Source organism: Bombus flavifrons, chromosome 18, assembly GCF_040668555.2.
Source record: "Bombus flavifrons isolate JBK064 chromosome 18, iyBomFlav1_principal, whole genome shotgun sequence".
NCBI lineage: Eukaryota > Metazoa > Arthropoda > Insecta > Hymenoptera > Apidae > Bombus > Bombus flavifrons.
In genome coordinates this window covers 6240120-6256023 of record NC_138459.1, presented here as the reverse complement: position 1 = coordinate 6256023, position 15904 = coordinate 6240120, and the positions used below count along the sequence as shown (strand labels likewise).

Genomic DNA, 15904 nt, shown 5'->3' with positions numbered 1-15904 from the left:
AGACGATGACCCAACAAGCAAAACCACAACTCAACCAACACACATTACAAAACCACCACCAATATTTGTTGAGGCGCAAATAATAGACCCGCTTATTGATCGATTAAACAATATAGCTGGGAAGGAAAATTACATAATAAAACAAACAAAACTGGAACAGGTAAAAATCCAAACAAACTCCCCAGAAAGCAATAGGAAAGTGATAAATGAACTAAAGAACAAAAATGCTATATACCACACGTACCAGCTCAAAACGGAAAGGAGCTACAAAGTAGTTATAAGAGGATTACATCCTAAAACTAACGCAGAAAAATTAAGCGGTGAACTAACCAAAATTGGCCACAAAACAAGATCAATCAATAATATGACCAGGTATGACACTAAGCAACCACTACCATTATTCCTAATTGAACTAAAACCAGGAACCAATAATAAAGAAATATAAATAACAGTGGAACCACCACGCTACAAAAAAGAAATACCTCAATGCATGCGGTGCCAACAATACGGACACACAAAAAACTATTGCAATAGAAGCCCGGCACGTGTTAAATGTGCCAAAAACCTTTTAATAACACACTTTCCATTCCCAGGAAAAATAGAGGAAGTTAGATGTTACAATTGTAACGGAAACCACCCAGCCAGCTATAAAGGATGTGAAATCAGCAAACAACTACAACGTAAACTGTTTCCATCACTTCGCAATAGAGCAGTTGATAACTACCAACAACAACAAAATACAACGGAAAACGAAGCAACATTGAAAATACAAAATGAAATAAAATCTATAAACGGAAACACAGACCTCCAAGGAAACCGAAGTTACGCGCAAGTGACTCAAAACATCAAACAAGCAACGCCCATTAACAATCAGAGTCAAAGCAACAACACCGAAGACGCTACAGAATCAAAGAACTACTAAAACAATCCATTAAAAGTACTGAAATACTTACAAAAATGATAATCGAACAAAACGCAACCCTCAGACAGCAAACGGAACAAATAACACATATGCTACAACTACTCACAAACATGCTGAGCAAAAAATAAGAAATAAAAATGGACACGCTTATAATAACAGGCTGGAACTCTAACGGCCTACGACAAAGGGCTCTAGAAACCAAAACATACCTGTACAGTAACAACATAGATATACTACTCGTATCAGAAACGCACTTCGCTACAAAAAGCTATTTAAAAATTTCGTACTACACCATTTATGATACCAAGCATCCCTCAGGAAAAGCACACGGAGGGACCGCAGTGATAATAAAAAGCGACGAGGTAGAACCTTGGAAAACTACATTAGAAACAATAACCTCAATATATTATCCACGGGAAGACCGACATAATGGCCGACAGACCTGAGCAAAATACCTGACCCATTCGATTTTGCAGTTACAAAGGGACTAAACGCAAATAAACTAAATATAGCACCCAGCCTCGAGCTCAGCTCGACACATATGCACCCATAATAATTTCATACAGAAACAAACCAATACTTTATAACAATTCAGAGACACTATGCAATAAAACCACCAATTGGCAAAAATTTAAAGAAATAATTGAGAGCAAAATCAACTGCAACATCCATTGCAAACACCTGAACACATCGAAGAAGCAGTAACAACACTTACAGAAACTATTCAGGAAGCAGCATGGGCAACCACCACACCTGAATCAACAAATAGAAAAACAAAAATAATTCCGCCAGACATCCTCGAAAAAATCAGAGAAAAAAGAAAAGCGAAAGAAAGTGGCAAAAACATAGATCAAAAGAAAACAAAAAAACACCTAAATAATCTTGCAAAGGAAATAAAAAACAAAATAAAAGAACACAACAACAACGAGTTCACAAAATTCATAGAGTCACTATCCGCACACGAGAACTCCAACTACTCCCTATGGAAAACAATAAAAAAAAATAAAGAAGCCAATAAAACTGGTCCCAGCAATCAGAAAAGCAGATAACACATGGGCAAGAAGCAATGAAGAACAAGCGGAAGAATTTGCCAACCACCTAAGCAACACATTCGCACCACGTAATATCAATAACAGCAACCTCAATTGTCATACCCACGAGGATGCAGTAACCAATAGTACCTCAACAGACAAACACTACATCATACCTAAAACAACAGAACAAGAAATTAGAAACATAATAGAAAAAACAAAAAACAATAAAGCACCAGGAATCGACCTAATCAATGGTAAAATCTTAAAAAACCTTCCTCCAAAAGTGATACGACTAATCACAATAATTTACAATGCAATATTAAGAATCCAATACTATCCTAAACTATGGAAACTAGCACAGATCATAATGTTACCTAAACCAGGCAAAGGCCCACATCAAACAGCATCTTACGGACCAATTTCACTACTTCCCGTGTTTTCTAAAATACTAGAAAAAATAATTTAGGCCCGCATAGAACCAATAATAGAGAAAGAAAAATTAATACCAGATCACCAATTTGGATTCAGAAACAAACACTCCACGATAGAGCAAACGCACAGACTCACTAACGAAATAATACCAGCATTAGAAGGCAAACATTACTGTACAGCCCTCTTTATGGACATAGAGAAGGCATTCGACAAAATAAACCACGAATGCCTTCTACAAACAATCAGGAAACAATTCCCGGAACAAATATACCAATTAATAAAATCGTACCTAAGCGGTAGAACCTATGTAATAAAAATTAAAGACACATACTCTGAAATTAAAGACATCAATGCAGGGGTTCCGCAAGGAAGCGTCTTGGGACCAATACTATACACACTATACACGGCCAACATACCAACAACTACCAATAGCAAAATACTGACATTCGCGGACGATACAGCTGTACTAGTCAGGCACACTAACCCAGAAACAGCAGTCAAATTACTACAAGAACATATCACAAAAATAGAAAAGTGGCTGCAAGATAAACAAATTAAAGCAAACCCCAGTAAATGCAACCATATTACATTCACACTGCGAAAACAGACACCACCAAACATCTTTCTTAACGGCACGCACATAATACAAACAAAGCAAGTCAAATACCTAGGACTCCACCTAGATACACTATTTACATGGAAACAACATATTAAATCAATAATATACAAAATACAGACAGCAAGGAGACAAATGCAATGGTTAACAAGTCGAAAATCCAAACTAAGCATAGAAAACAAACTAAAAATATACAAAACAATTATAAAACCAGTCTGGACGTACGGAATGCCACTATGGGGAACAGCAGCAATGAGCCATATAAACAAAATAGAGACAACACAAGCTAAAATTCTTAGAACAATAGTGAACGCTCCATGGTACGTTAGAAACGAGGGCATTGGTATAACGTTATAACGTATTAGGATATATAGCATTACGTTATATAGTATTACGTTATATAGCATTACGTTATACAGAATTGTAGGATTACGTTATGACGTATTACGTTAAATAGTATTATGCTATATACTATAACGTTATATAGTATTACGTTATACAGCATACACCGAACCGGGGTCCCAATAGGAGCAAGGTGGTTCCTATCCAGAACCTCCGACAGCATTCTTCCCTTTCTGTCCGTCTTAGTGCCATGCCTTCGATTTAGCATTGAAGTCACCCGCAATGATCGTTTCTTTGCATCTCCTTCCAGCTGTCTTAATGGATATGTCAAGCTTCTCCACGTACTCGTCGAAAATGTTTAGTCCAACATTGAGCGAGCAGTAACCGCTCCCGCCGTACACTTCCCCTATCCTGATCCCGGAATACCCCTCCTCTTCGATCAGCGTATCTTCGCTGGAGTGGAGGCCATTAAATCTGCTTGCCCAGATAGATGCATCCCCCTTCGTATCGTTGTACCAAAGGGGAGCTATCTGTTCGGTTCAGATATGATGACTACACCGACGCCCCGCTCCCCGGGCCAGCTGCTGCGTCAGGTCCTGGGCATGCCTGCTCCTATTTAAATTTATCTGAACTACCTTCAGGTTACTCTACCTCTAGCTGCCTCTTTCTGTATTATTTTCGTGAGCGTAGGACACGCTAGAGACTCCGTGACAAGATTAATCTGAAACGCGAACCCCATACTGCACAGTGTGCACTTCGGATCGTTTCCGTAGTTTGATATTGTGTGCCCTATCTCGCCACACTTCCGGCAGCGCTCCTAGCCATGACTGTACGAACACCTATTCGCCATGTGTCCCATCTCATGGCATCTATAGCATCTGATTCTTTTAGGCAAAACCCGCATAGTGGCGACAGTAAGGCCTGTGTATCAGCCGGTTCTGTCTTCGTATTTTCATTCCGCGCGTCGTCGTCGCCAGCCGCACCGTCGCTGATGCGGAGGCGGCAGAGATCGGCCATTGACGAGGCGACGACGGAGGTGGCAACCGTGCGCTGTTGAACCTCAATGCTAGACGCTTTCGCCCCACGCGAGGCCAATCTCAATCGCCTCACGAACGCGCCTTTCATGTTTCTGGAGAAGGAGGCGATCCTTTCGACCTCCTCCATCTTCCTCATAATATCAGCAACGATATCCACAGTCGTGTAGCAGACCCTCGCCCGCGACAACTCCGCCACCGACTCCAGCGGCTCAAGACCGGTAGTGGAGGCGGCGGCGGCCACCGCGGAGGTCTCGGTGCCGGTGTTTTGGTGTTGGTTTCTGCCACGCTCCCTGCACCCCCCCCCCTCTTCCAAAATCCAAATCCCCTGCGGTCGCGTTTCCCCGTAGCACTCAGGGCGGCGCCCTGGCCGCGACCGTCGGCGGCGAAGGCGGTGTTGTCTACGGACCCGGTAATTTTCCGATATGTTCGCTTGCCGAGCACGCTCGCAACAGCCGAAGAGGAAGAACACGACGGCATTTTGTCGTCGGACTTCACCCTCCCGCCGCCGCCGCGCCGTAACGGCAGCCCGCCCCACGAAGATCCGGGGCCGCTGATAGCTACATCAAGTCCCTCTGATCTTCCTCCAGACCCCACTGGTTGCACGTCTTCTTCTTCATCAGACGCATGAACACGTCCGGGGGCCTGGTGGTCCACCCCTGGATGGCCACGGTTGCTCGATGACAACGCAGCAGGACCTGCTCTACAACCCGCGGCTGCGCCGGTACTGAGGTGTGCCTCCCCTGCACCGTAAACGTTACTACCTGTTTTCTTCATGTCCATATTTGTAATGAATTGTTGGTGCCCAGTCGTTGACTGAAATTCCAGTCCCTGTGCGACTCTCTTTCACACAACACACCGCGCCGATCAGGCGCAGGGTGACAGGGAGCCTCACGAGAAGGTGAAGTGAGTGGTCTTGGCATTTATGGGCCCACCAACTTCTCCGAAATTCTTCGCATCGGATCGGCAAACTGACGGTTGCCAAATGTACTGAGCAGCCACCACCCAGCTGTAGGAGCATATCAGATCTATCGGAGTTTCCCAAGGCGTGGTCCTACGCCATGAGAACCCACACCCGCGTCGTGCTCCCCAAACTAACACCAACCCTCTTTTTAACGTGGAGAAATCCTCATAAACACTCTGCCGCTGCCGAAATAATCGGCAAAACCAGAGTAGTGTCTGACTCTTACCGGCTAAAACACCACGATGGCCTTCCTACTCGAGTCAGGGGTTCCCCGGGGACCTGGATCGAATTGTCTTTCCGTTGCACCACCCTCTCGCGTTCTCTTATTAGAGTCGATCCCAAAAGTCCGCATAACTTTTAAATCTGGAGCTAGGGGGCATTGCCCCTAGCGCCATCCCCCCTACTAGTCACGTTCCGTTGGTCCTGGGCCGCCTGACCGCCATCCTTCTTCGTCGCGTTACCCTACAAAGGTGAGAGCTCTTCCCCCTTTCCCTCTTTGCCCGCTCCTTTACGAGCATAATCTGCTCGCAAAAGAGATGGGCGGCCTCGTAATCCTGTGGCTCGTGCAGCATCGCTCCCACAACGGCTGAAGGGGCCAAGCACTCGCTTATGGCGCGACGCAGGGTGTAGCGGGGCAGCTCCCACGCCGGACATAATGCCAGGGTGTGCTGTGCCGTGTCCCTGCCCTCCCCGCAGTGGTGACAGGTATCTGTCTCCTCGCGTCCGATCTTCTCTAGGTACTCCCCAAACACCCGCCTGTCGTCGAGGTAGACGCGGATCAGCCGAACAAGGTATTCTCAGTCTTTGGTTACGGGTGCTTTCCTCGGCGTCGATATATCGCCACACAGTACCCGGGCAGCCCTAGGGCCATAGGGTTTGAGGTTATGCCCAATCAGCGCGCAAGGCACCCAGTGCCATGCTACCTCAATTAGCTAAGGCTGCAGGGAATATCGCTCGTCTCAGGTCGAACGGGGCACATTTTAAGCCCTCCCGTCTCTCCAGGACGGTTCCGGAGCAGGTGGGACGCTGCTCACCCGCCGAAGGCAATTCGAGGCGAGCCAATACACCTTAAATCTTGCCAGCATCTTGGCCATCAACCACTGCCACCATGAGTCCAAACCCATAATACCGGGCTTTCACTCGACTCTCGTGGTACCATCCTAAGTTATTGGTGGGACTACCGTGTGGATGTACGGCCACGTCACTGCCGGCCGGCGACCTGCTAACCGTGCTCGGCAGTTCCAGATGGGATTCACGTAAGTGAGGGCCTCAAGGTACCAAGTATCCGGGAACTTATCCCGACGGTCTCATCTTTGGCATCAGGATCGTGGGTGCCCTACTACCCATGGCCACGTAGAGAGAGTGTAACCGTACTTAAACGCCTTACACTCCCGGCGACCTTCCCTGCGGTGTACATGGAGGACTCACGTAAGCGGGACGCTAGTCCCGACGGTAATCCCTGCCTGCGGGAACGTGGGTTTGCCAGCCCCCATAGACTTACATAAGCAAGTCCTCCCTGCGGGAGCCGAACAAGGTAGCTGGGAACCTTGAAGTGTTCCAGGACCGCCACTATCTTGCTCCATGGCATGGTCTTGAACGCGTTGACGATGTCCAGAAACGCCGCCAGCGCCACACCGTCCCGAGAAACCATTTCTTCCGTAAGTGCCCGTACGCGCCTGACCGCGTCGATCGTCGAGCGTCCCTTCCGTAAGCCATATTGGCTGTCGTGCCAACGGTTGAGGCGGAGGCACACGGCGGGGGCACGCGTCCGCGGGGGTTCCGGACTCCGCGCTACTGCCGTCTCCCGATAAAAGGAAGAAAAGAGGCGCGAGGCGGGGGACGGATGCCGACACCGACACCGACGCCGAGGTTGCCAGCGTGGTCGCCGCCGCCTCAACCATCCGCAGCGGTGCCGACAAGCAAGTAACCGTGAAGGACGCGGAACCGACCCACGATCAGGAAGAGGAGGACGTTGCATACCTACGAAGGAGGGTGCGCTTTCTGGAGAGAGAGGTCAGTCGTCTCCAAGAGACGGTAGAACGACTGACCAAGGAATGCACGGAGAGGGCAGCCAATGATGATAACAACGACGGTAAAGGACAAGAGGTGGAGATCACCTCTACAAAGGGGACGAAAGAAAATGCTCCTGGGGCCCCAACGAGAACGATTATGGGTCCGCATCCCCACCTCCCCCACACCGCTGGTCAGCGTCGCGCCGTTTCCGTTGTCACGACGGGTCGGGGAGTAATACAGAAACTAAGAAAACAGATAGATTCTGTGGTCCAGGACCCCGAGTTCCACTAGACGATCTCATGATCCTGTACCTCCGCAAGTTGGAGGAGTGTCGGCGAGAAATAATGCCAGGGGGCGCTATCCTCGCTGGATACGATCGCTGGCGTCGCCGCAAGAACCGTACAAACACGATTGCGGTCGGCGAGAGACACCTCGCGGTCGACCGTGGAGTCGTCGGCCGACGAGGCAGGATTTATTACCGTCATAGGAGGAGGAGGAGGGAGAGCGAGGCGAAAGAACAGCGAGCCCACGGCGCTACCTCTTCCAACGGTCCATGCGCCGACCGAGGACGCAAGAATCAAGGGGCGGGTATCGTCGTCTTTTCCGTCGTCGACATTGCGAACAGGAACCTTGGCGCCCTGGACGGCGACCGGAAGTGGCGGAACAAGGGCAAGGACTTTGGCGGAGGTGGCCGCTCGTCCTCCGGTGCGCCCCAGCACGGGAAGGGAATCCATGCGAGGAGCGGGCAGCGGAGCTATCTGGGCAGGAAAGAGACGTAACTTTAGTGGGCGGGACACGCACGGCGAGAAAGTGCCGGGCCTTCCCTGACCCCCACGGTGTGCCGTGGTATCGCTCACCGTGAAGGGCGGCTCGGGCTTCACGTACAGGGATGCGATGTCGGTGGTGAAGAGGGAAGAAAAGCTCTCCGAAGTCGACATCACGGAGTTAAGTCGTACATCACTGCTGTTCGTGATCTCAGGCCAGGACGCTGGGAGCAAAGCATCGCGACTGGCCGAGCCGATGGAGGCCACGCTGAAGGACTTGTCCGCCAAGGTAACCGTAGGAAGCGGGAGCGACCCGGCTGAGGCGCGACATGTACGCGATCTGCGATTCGTGTACGCCGCGGTCTCGAGCCCGCGCCGCGCCGCCGATGTGTACTGATGGTCCGAGGAAATCGCTCGTCTCCACGAGGCGTGCATTCGCGCTCGGCGCCGGTACACCAGATCCCGCCGTAGGCGGCGGGTAGACGAAGCCACGGTGGCTTGTCTGCTCGAGGCCTACCGCGAAGTGGGGATGCCTATGAAACGAGCCATCAAGGAGACGAAGTGGCGGGCCTGGGACGAGATTCTGGCCACCCTTGACTCTGATCCCTGGGGGCGCCCATACAAGATGGTATTGAAGAAACTCGGTCCATGGGCGCCTCCATTAACGGAGAGCATGGACCCTCGGTTCCTGGAGGATGTCGTCGGCACCCTGTTCCCGGGAGCAGCAGAAGAGATAGATGACATGTTAGAATTTAATCTTGAAATTAAGATTAATAAACAGTGGAAGACACAATGTTTGTATTGAAACAATACTATATGATTTTTATTAAACAAAGTTATAGTAAAATACAAGTAAGCGTTATGAATGTTGACAGTTGGCTGGTTATTCTCAGACTGACTTGCTTAGTGACCCATGGCCCTTGAAAAGGTTTAGAACCCCACTCTGTATGCAGTAATGAGTGTGACCTGTGTGGGTGTCTGTGTGGCGTCACATGTGCTACAGAACCTTCTAGTAGCTTCTCGACGTGCCCATCGAGAATGTTCCATCCATATCCTTACACTTCTTCCGCCGAATTCTCGAAAGAGCATGCACGTGCTAGCCGCCATGGTACATCTCACGAACGCGCACTAGTGGGGATAGCGTTGGACAACGAAGGGAAGAATCCATACGATCAACCACCTTATCTGCATGCGATTGATATCGTTGTATTCCGACATGACAGCTTTACCGAAGAGGAGGAGCAGGAGCCTCAACCTCCAGAAGAAGAACCACGTGTCACCGCGGGAAGTTGGAGCCCGGAATCGAGGGTCACCGAAGTAGAGCTGGCCGGGGCCGTCGGGAGGATCGGAGCGCGGAAAGCTCCGGGTACCGATGGTGCCCTGGCCCGCCTGTGGAAGGACGTCGCCGGGGTCTTGGCCCCGAAACTAATGCGTCTGTTCGACGGATGCCTGTCTCGAGGCGAATTCCCCGCTTCGTGGAAGGAGGGTCGGATGGTCCTGCTGCCGAAGCCAGGGTGCTCTCCGGACTCGCCTTCCGCCTTCCGGCCGGTGCGCCTTTTGGACGAGGCGGGCAAGCTGCTGGAGATTGTGGTGGCTGCCCGCCTGGATTCGCATTTGTCCCGGAGTGTATCCGGACTGCACGACGGCCAATTCGGTTTCCGGAAAGGGCGGTCTACGACCGACGCTGTCGCCCGTGTCCGCTCCCTCGTCGAGGGGACCGAGCGTCGTGGTTATGTGGCGTTGGTCGTGTCGCTGGACGTGGTCAACGCCTTCAACAGCATCCCATAGGACAGGATCTGCCGGCCCCTCAAATTTCATCATGTACCCGCGTATCTGCGGGGCATGGTCCGGGCGTTCCTCCGGAACCGGAGTGTCGTCTCCTACCGTCCTGGGCGGAGGGGTGACCGGGAGGGCTGCACTCCGCGGAGACCCGGAGGGTCGGTATTGGGTCCGTTGCTGTGGAACATCGTGTACGACGCGGTGCTTCGGACGTCGATGCCTCCGAACTCGGCACTGGCGTGCTATGCCGACGACATGTTGGTGCTGGTCTGGGGCATGGCATGGGGTAGAACCGTCCGCCTGGCGGAACTGGCGGTGGCCTGCGTGGTCGCCGAGATCAAGGAATTGGGACTGGAGGTGTCCCCTGAGAAGTCCGAGGCAATGTGGTTTTGCCGCAAGGCCGATCGCGAGACGCCTCCAGCGGGTTATCACCTGAGGCTGGAGGGGGCTGAGATCGGGATCGCAACAAGCATGAAGTATCTGGACCTGACCCTCGACAGCCACTGGACCTTCGGCGCTCACTTCGAGCGCCTGGCACCGTCTGTTGTGGCGATGGCGATCGCCTTAGGACGTTTGCTGCCTCGGTTGAGCGAGCCCGGCGTCGGAGTGCGATCGAGGCTCCTCTACGGAGCTCCGATCTGGGCGGAGTACCTGATGACCAACCGTCGCAGTCTCCTAGCGGTCAGGAGGCTGCACAGGACGGTGGCCATCAGGGTAGTGAGGGGCTTCCGCACCACTTCGTCAGCAGCAGCGACGATGCTCGCCGGGTTTCCCCCGTTCGAATTGCAGGCCCTGAGGTGTCGCGAGATTTATCAACACACTCGGGGTCTGCCGGGCGGGGTGGGCTTCCAAACTGAGACGTTTGGTTGGACGGTGGCGGGCCTCCCCTGACCTACAGGGTGACGCAGGTGCTCACCGGACACGGTTTCTTCGGTGAGTATCTACACCCTATTCGGGAAGGAAGCGACCGCGCGCTGCCACCACTGCGATGCGAGTGTGGATTCTGCGCAGCACACACTGGCATACTGCCCGGAGTGGACGCGGCCGGGCCACGACCTCATCGTGAAAATCGGATGGGACCTCTCGCTGCCAATGATCCTAGAATTTATCCTAGAATTAACATAGTGAATAATAGGACAAACGTATCCATAAATAAGGAATAAATAAATAACAATAAATAAACTGTCACATAATAAATAATATAAATAATGACTGTCAACAATGATAAATAATACTAGTACCAGTCAAATAAAAATAAATAATTGGTCCATAATTAATAAATCACTAAATAAATAAATAACCGGTCATAATCATTATAAATAAATAAATAAATAATTAGTTAATAATAAAATAAATAAATAAGATATCAGCCAAATAATTAATATACACACATATTCCATATATATGTCGGAGATGAAAGGACATCGAAGCCTTTCCTTTGCAACTTCGGGAAAATCCCTTAACACCGTAATCTAGATTCTATCATAAGCGTAATTAAACAATTGTCGTCATTCGATCCGATTGTATTTGTTTGCGATTTGTGATAATGAGCTTGGGCTCGAGGCGACAACGAGTCGCCGAACGTAGCCGCGGTTACGGGATGAACGCTTTGTCTAACAAAGGTATGGAGTAATTCTATAGCTCTCCTTAAAAGAAATATTTGTGACGGCACGCGACAGTAAACATTCCAACGGTTTCTGTCCCGTGGCTCGCCACACGCAGACCCTATTCTTCGATTAAGATGATTACCAGATGTCGATGCGTCTTCGCAGTACATGTTCGGCTAGCCTGAGGGCCCGATATAAATCTTAAGATTTAGTTGGCTAAAGTCCTTCAGACAGACAAACAATCTTTGTCCCAGCTACGGGAAGATAGGAGAGACCTATTTTTCAACGAACGGCGTCTCCCACTAGCAACTTTCCCTCGAGGGCGACTAGCATCTTTTTCTAACCACCGATATGGAGATTGACCAATTAGCAGCAACGCCAATTTCCCTCACCTTCTAGACGAAGGTTATCCTCGACGAATCCAAGGATCTCGTGTCCTCAGACAAACCCCATCATAGTTTTCCTCTGCAGCACCATCGCGACGGAAAGTCATTCTCTCGTGAGGCCGTATTAGCGAATTACTTAGCGTCTGCACGTTCGGTGGATATTCCACGTTTTAACAAAGAGTCCGACTTAGATTTTGTGAGCATGTTCATCCATCATCCCGTTGACCGCGGATTCGTTATTGAACCTAGGATCATTGTCATTAGTTTCTCGAGTATCTAATTACCACGGTTACTTGTCCAATCCTATAATAATCGTATTTGCACTAGTCAATGTCTTCTCTATTGCATAATGACACTGTGTAATCCAAACGAAGATTCGTTTCACGCCCCTAACTCTAAATTCCAACCTTCTCCGACACATAAATAGTCACTTTTAGTAATAGAAACCTTCAGATTCGTAAGAAATAAAAGTCATACTTGAATATCATCATTCACGATACAAAGTTCAAAGTATACATTTTTTCTATCCACTACGAGAAATACAGTAAATTTTGATCAGTATAGTAGTAAGTACAGCAAATTGAAGTCGTTCGTCCTGAATTCTTTGTCATTTTATTACGTCGTCAGGGGATTAACCCAACAACGCGTATAATTAGATGAATTGCAGGATATTATACTTTTTAATATTCTATACTTGCATAGCCCTAGCAATGTCTACATTGATTAGAACAGACAACGAGCTGCCTGCATACTGGTCATGCACAAAAATAGCATTGTGTCTACACTGGAACTGGCGAACAACTCGTGATCAGAACACAAGCAAACCTGTTCGCGTCTGTACAGCTATATAATAGGTGGAAGTAATACAGTAAAGTCGTAAAGTAAAGCATTATGTAGAGTCATCAATTGATCTAAGGCCGTATACATTCTGCACTCACGCAGGCACTCTTGCGTCAGTTAACTAAAATGTTAATTCAATTGGCTAAATTAATATCAATTCATAATACAGACAGGATTTTTGGTTGCTTACATTTTAATTGCTCGTAGCAGTTTTTGCGGAAAAACCACGTTTTCTATCGCTTCGTTAGAATTTTACGTTACAATTAAAAATGCATCAGAATCGTTCTGAAACTACCAATTTATTCATGTTCCCAAGTGCGTTACTCTTCTCGAAGCATTCTATTACAAACTTTAAAAACTAGACCATATATCCTTAAAAGTAAGAAAGGAACTGCAAAGTTAAATTTTATTTGGATATCAGTATATTTACGAAACTTACAGTAGCGATTTCTAAACCTATCTTATTTATTTTTGGAAAACTGTAATCTAACGATTTAAGAAAATTATGTATTATATCATAATTGTAACTGTTATGTATTTTGTTTGATGATGAATAACATACAACGTACTCAGAGATAATCTTTCCACGGAAGTTCCACTTGCCTCGATAAAAAGATTTGTTTATATCGCAGAATGAGCAAAAAACGACACGTGTAGAGATGTCTATGAGAACTAGTGTGTCAACTTATGGCTATATGACGCTATTACATGATGAATTACCCGACTGTGTCAATAGTTCATGACACGTTTAGCGATATCGAGAATGTAGCCGTCAGATCCCGGCAGGTTATAAGAAGCCAAACTTTCTGCACCCATAAAGTGATTTCTACACGTTGATCTTTAACGAATCTTTATAGGTGTCCACTATCTTCGGTGTTCTGGTTATAAATCCTAATCTTAAAACACATATTTGCCTGGAAAATGGAGTTTGTCAACATTGTAAATCGTTTGTCTTCCTAATTACACGTTATTAGCATGAGAATTTAACATTGTATCAAAGCTATTAACTCTTTGAATGCAAGTATGCCATACTTTTTACTTTTTCTTGTAGGAGAGAAAATTTTATGAGCACGACAATTTCAAAATAAATAACATACTTTTCATTTGCTCGTTGCATTAAATTTATGCTTGTTTCGACAGTTCTGAACATTTTAAAAGTATCGAATGATGTTAGAAATATCTGCTTTTTTGCAAAGTTTGTCAACTATTTTTAAATCTTTTGCTCTGCTACCTTCAACATATAATCAAAAAAATCTACAGAAATTGATTTATCACGTTTATCATCTCTTGTGATCTTTACATAAAGTAATACCAATGCCACTGCAAGGGATATTTTGCCTTCAAGAAGCCAGAAATATGCCAGAAGTAATAAGCAATAAGAAGAAATAAGCAAGAAGAAATATGAAAAAAAACCATCTGCACTGAGATCAATGATAGATATTTAAATGATTAAAATTACTTCAATTTTTTTAAAAAGAATACGGGGGAAAGCGATTAATTTTGGAATAACTAAAAAATGGGAAGAAAGTTTGTTTATAAAGGCATGGAATTCTTTCTCGCAGTTACTATTTTATTTATTTATAGTTAATGTGGAAAATAGAAGTACAGTCACGTCCACGTAGTGAACTCGGTAAATTATAAAGCCACATCGTTGAAGGTCAGTTCTGCCCGAGCAGTCGAGCCATGCGGACGTGAGAACCAGTGCCTCCGTTAGTGCGACAAGTGGGGAAAACAAAGTGACTCAAGACCGAGCCAACCGCTCAATGATGGAAAATGAGCAGCATGTACCACCACTAAAAATACTAAATAAAGGCGAAACTTATTTTATAAACAGAGCTGTAGATACAACAAACCCAAAAAGATCAACAAACGAAGACCACGACTGCTCAGTTATAAAGGAACTACACAAAAGAATGACGAGGAGAACTACAGCAACAACGATCCACCACACCAGAATGAAAGCTGGAAGGTTGTAACTCCCAGCAAAAAACGAAAAATAACAACAAATGCAAATACTAGGAGGGCTGGAGAAACGGGAAGGCAACAATGGCTTCAAGAAATTCCTCTCCAAAACTTCTTCAGCGCACTGCCACAAGAAATGGAAATAGACCCAGCGGAAAAACCAATAATCCACATCGCCAAACCACCGCCAATTTACATAGAAGCCCAAATAATAGACCCCCTCATTGAGCTACTTAACAACATTGCAGGAAAAGAAAATTACATTATGAAACAATTAAAACTAGACCAAGTAAAAGTACAAACGAACACCCCCGAAATTTTCAGAAAAGTGACAAAAGTACTAAAAGAAAACAACGCCGGGTATCACACTTACCAGCTCAAAACTGATAAAAGTTATAAAGCAGTAAGCAGAGGATTACACCTAAAAACAAACACAAATAACATATGCGAGGAATTAGCTAAAATCGGGCATCAAGTAAGAGCAATAAAAAACATAACCAGGTACGATATCAAACAACCATTACCGCTATTTCTAACTGAACTTGAACCCAAAAACAACAACAAGAAAATTTTCGATGTTAAAAAAGTACTAAACACAATAATTACAGTCGAGCTTCCCAGACACAAGAAAGACATACCGCAATGTATGCGGTGTCAACAATACGGGCATACAAAGAATTACTGCAACAGAAACCCGGCGTGTGTCAAATGCGCAGAAGTGCATCTAACAACGAACTGCCCATAAACGGGAAAAACAAACGATGTAAAATGCTACAACTGCGGTGGAAACCACCCAGCCAGCTACAAAGGCTGTGTAGTCAGAAAGCAACTGCAACGTAAACTGTTCCCGTCGCTTCGAAACAGGACACACAACAACTTTCACGCGCAACAGGATAGCATAGAAACTGTGACAACACCAAATCTACAGCACGTAATGAACAATAACCATAGTAACATCAACACCGTTGTCAGCGGAAGCTACGCGCAGGTAGTCAACCAATCGTTACCCTTGGACAATCAAAATCAAAACAATTACAGCAACGACACTACAGAAATCAAAGAACTACTAAAACAATCCATCAAAAACAACGAAATGCTAACAAAAATGATAAGCTAACAAAACGCAGTCCTCAGACAGCAAACGGAACAAATCACAGTCATGCTACAACTACTTACAAACATGCTGAGCAAAAAATAGGAAATAAAAAT

General features: G+C 46.7%; 1 long non-coding RNA gene across 1 annotated transcript in view; it reads left to right on the top strand.

Annotated features, from left to right (window-relative positions):
* LOC138189142 (uncharacterized) overlaps positions 1-15904 on the top strand; it is a 288383-nt gene that overhangs the window by 83412 nt on the left and 189067 nt on the right. The window lies entirely within an intron of this gene.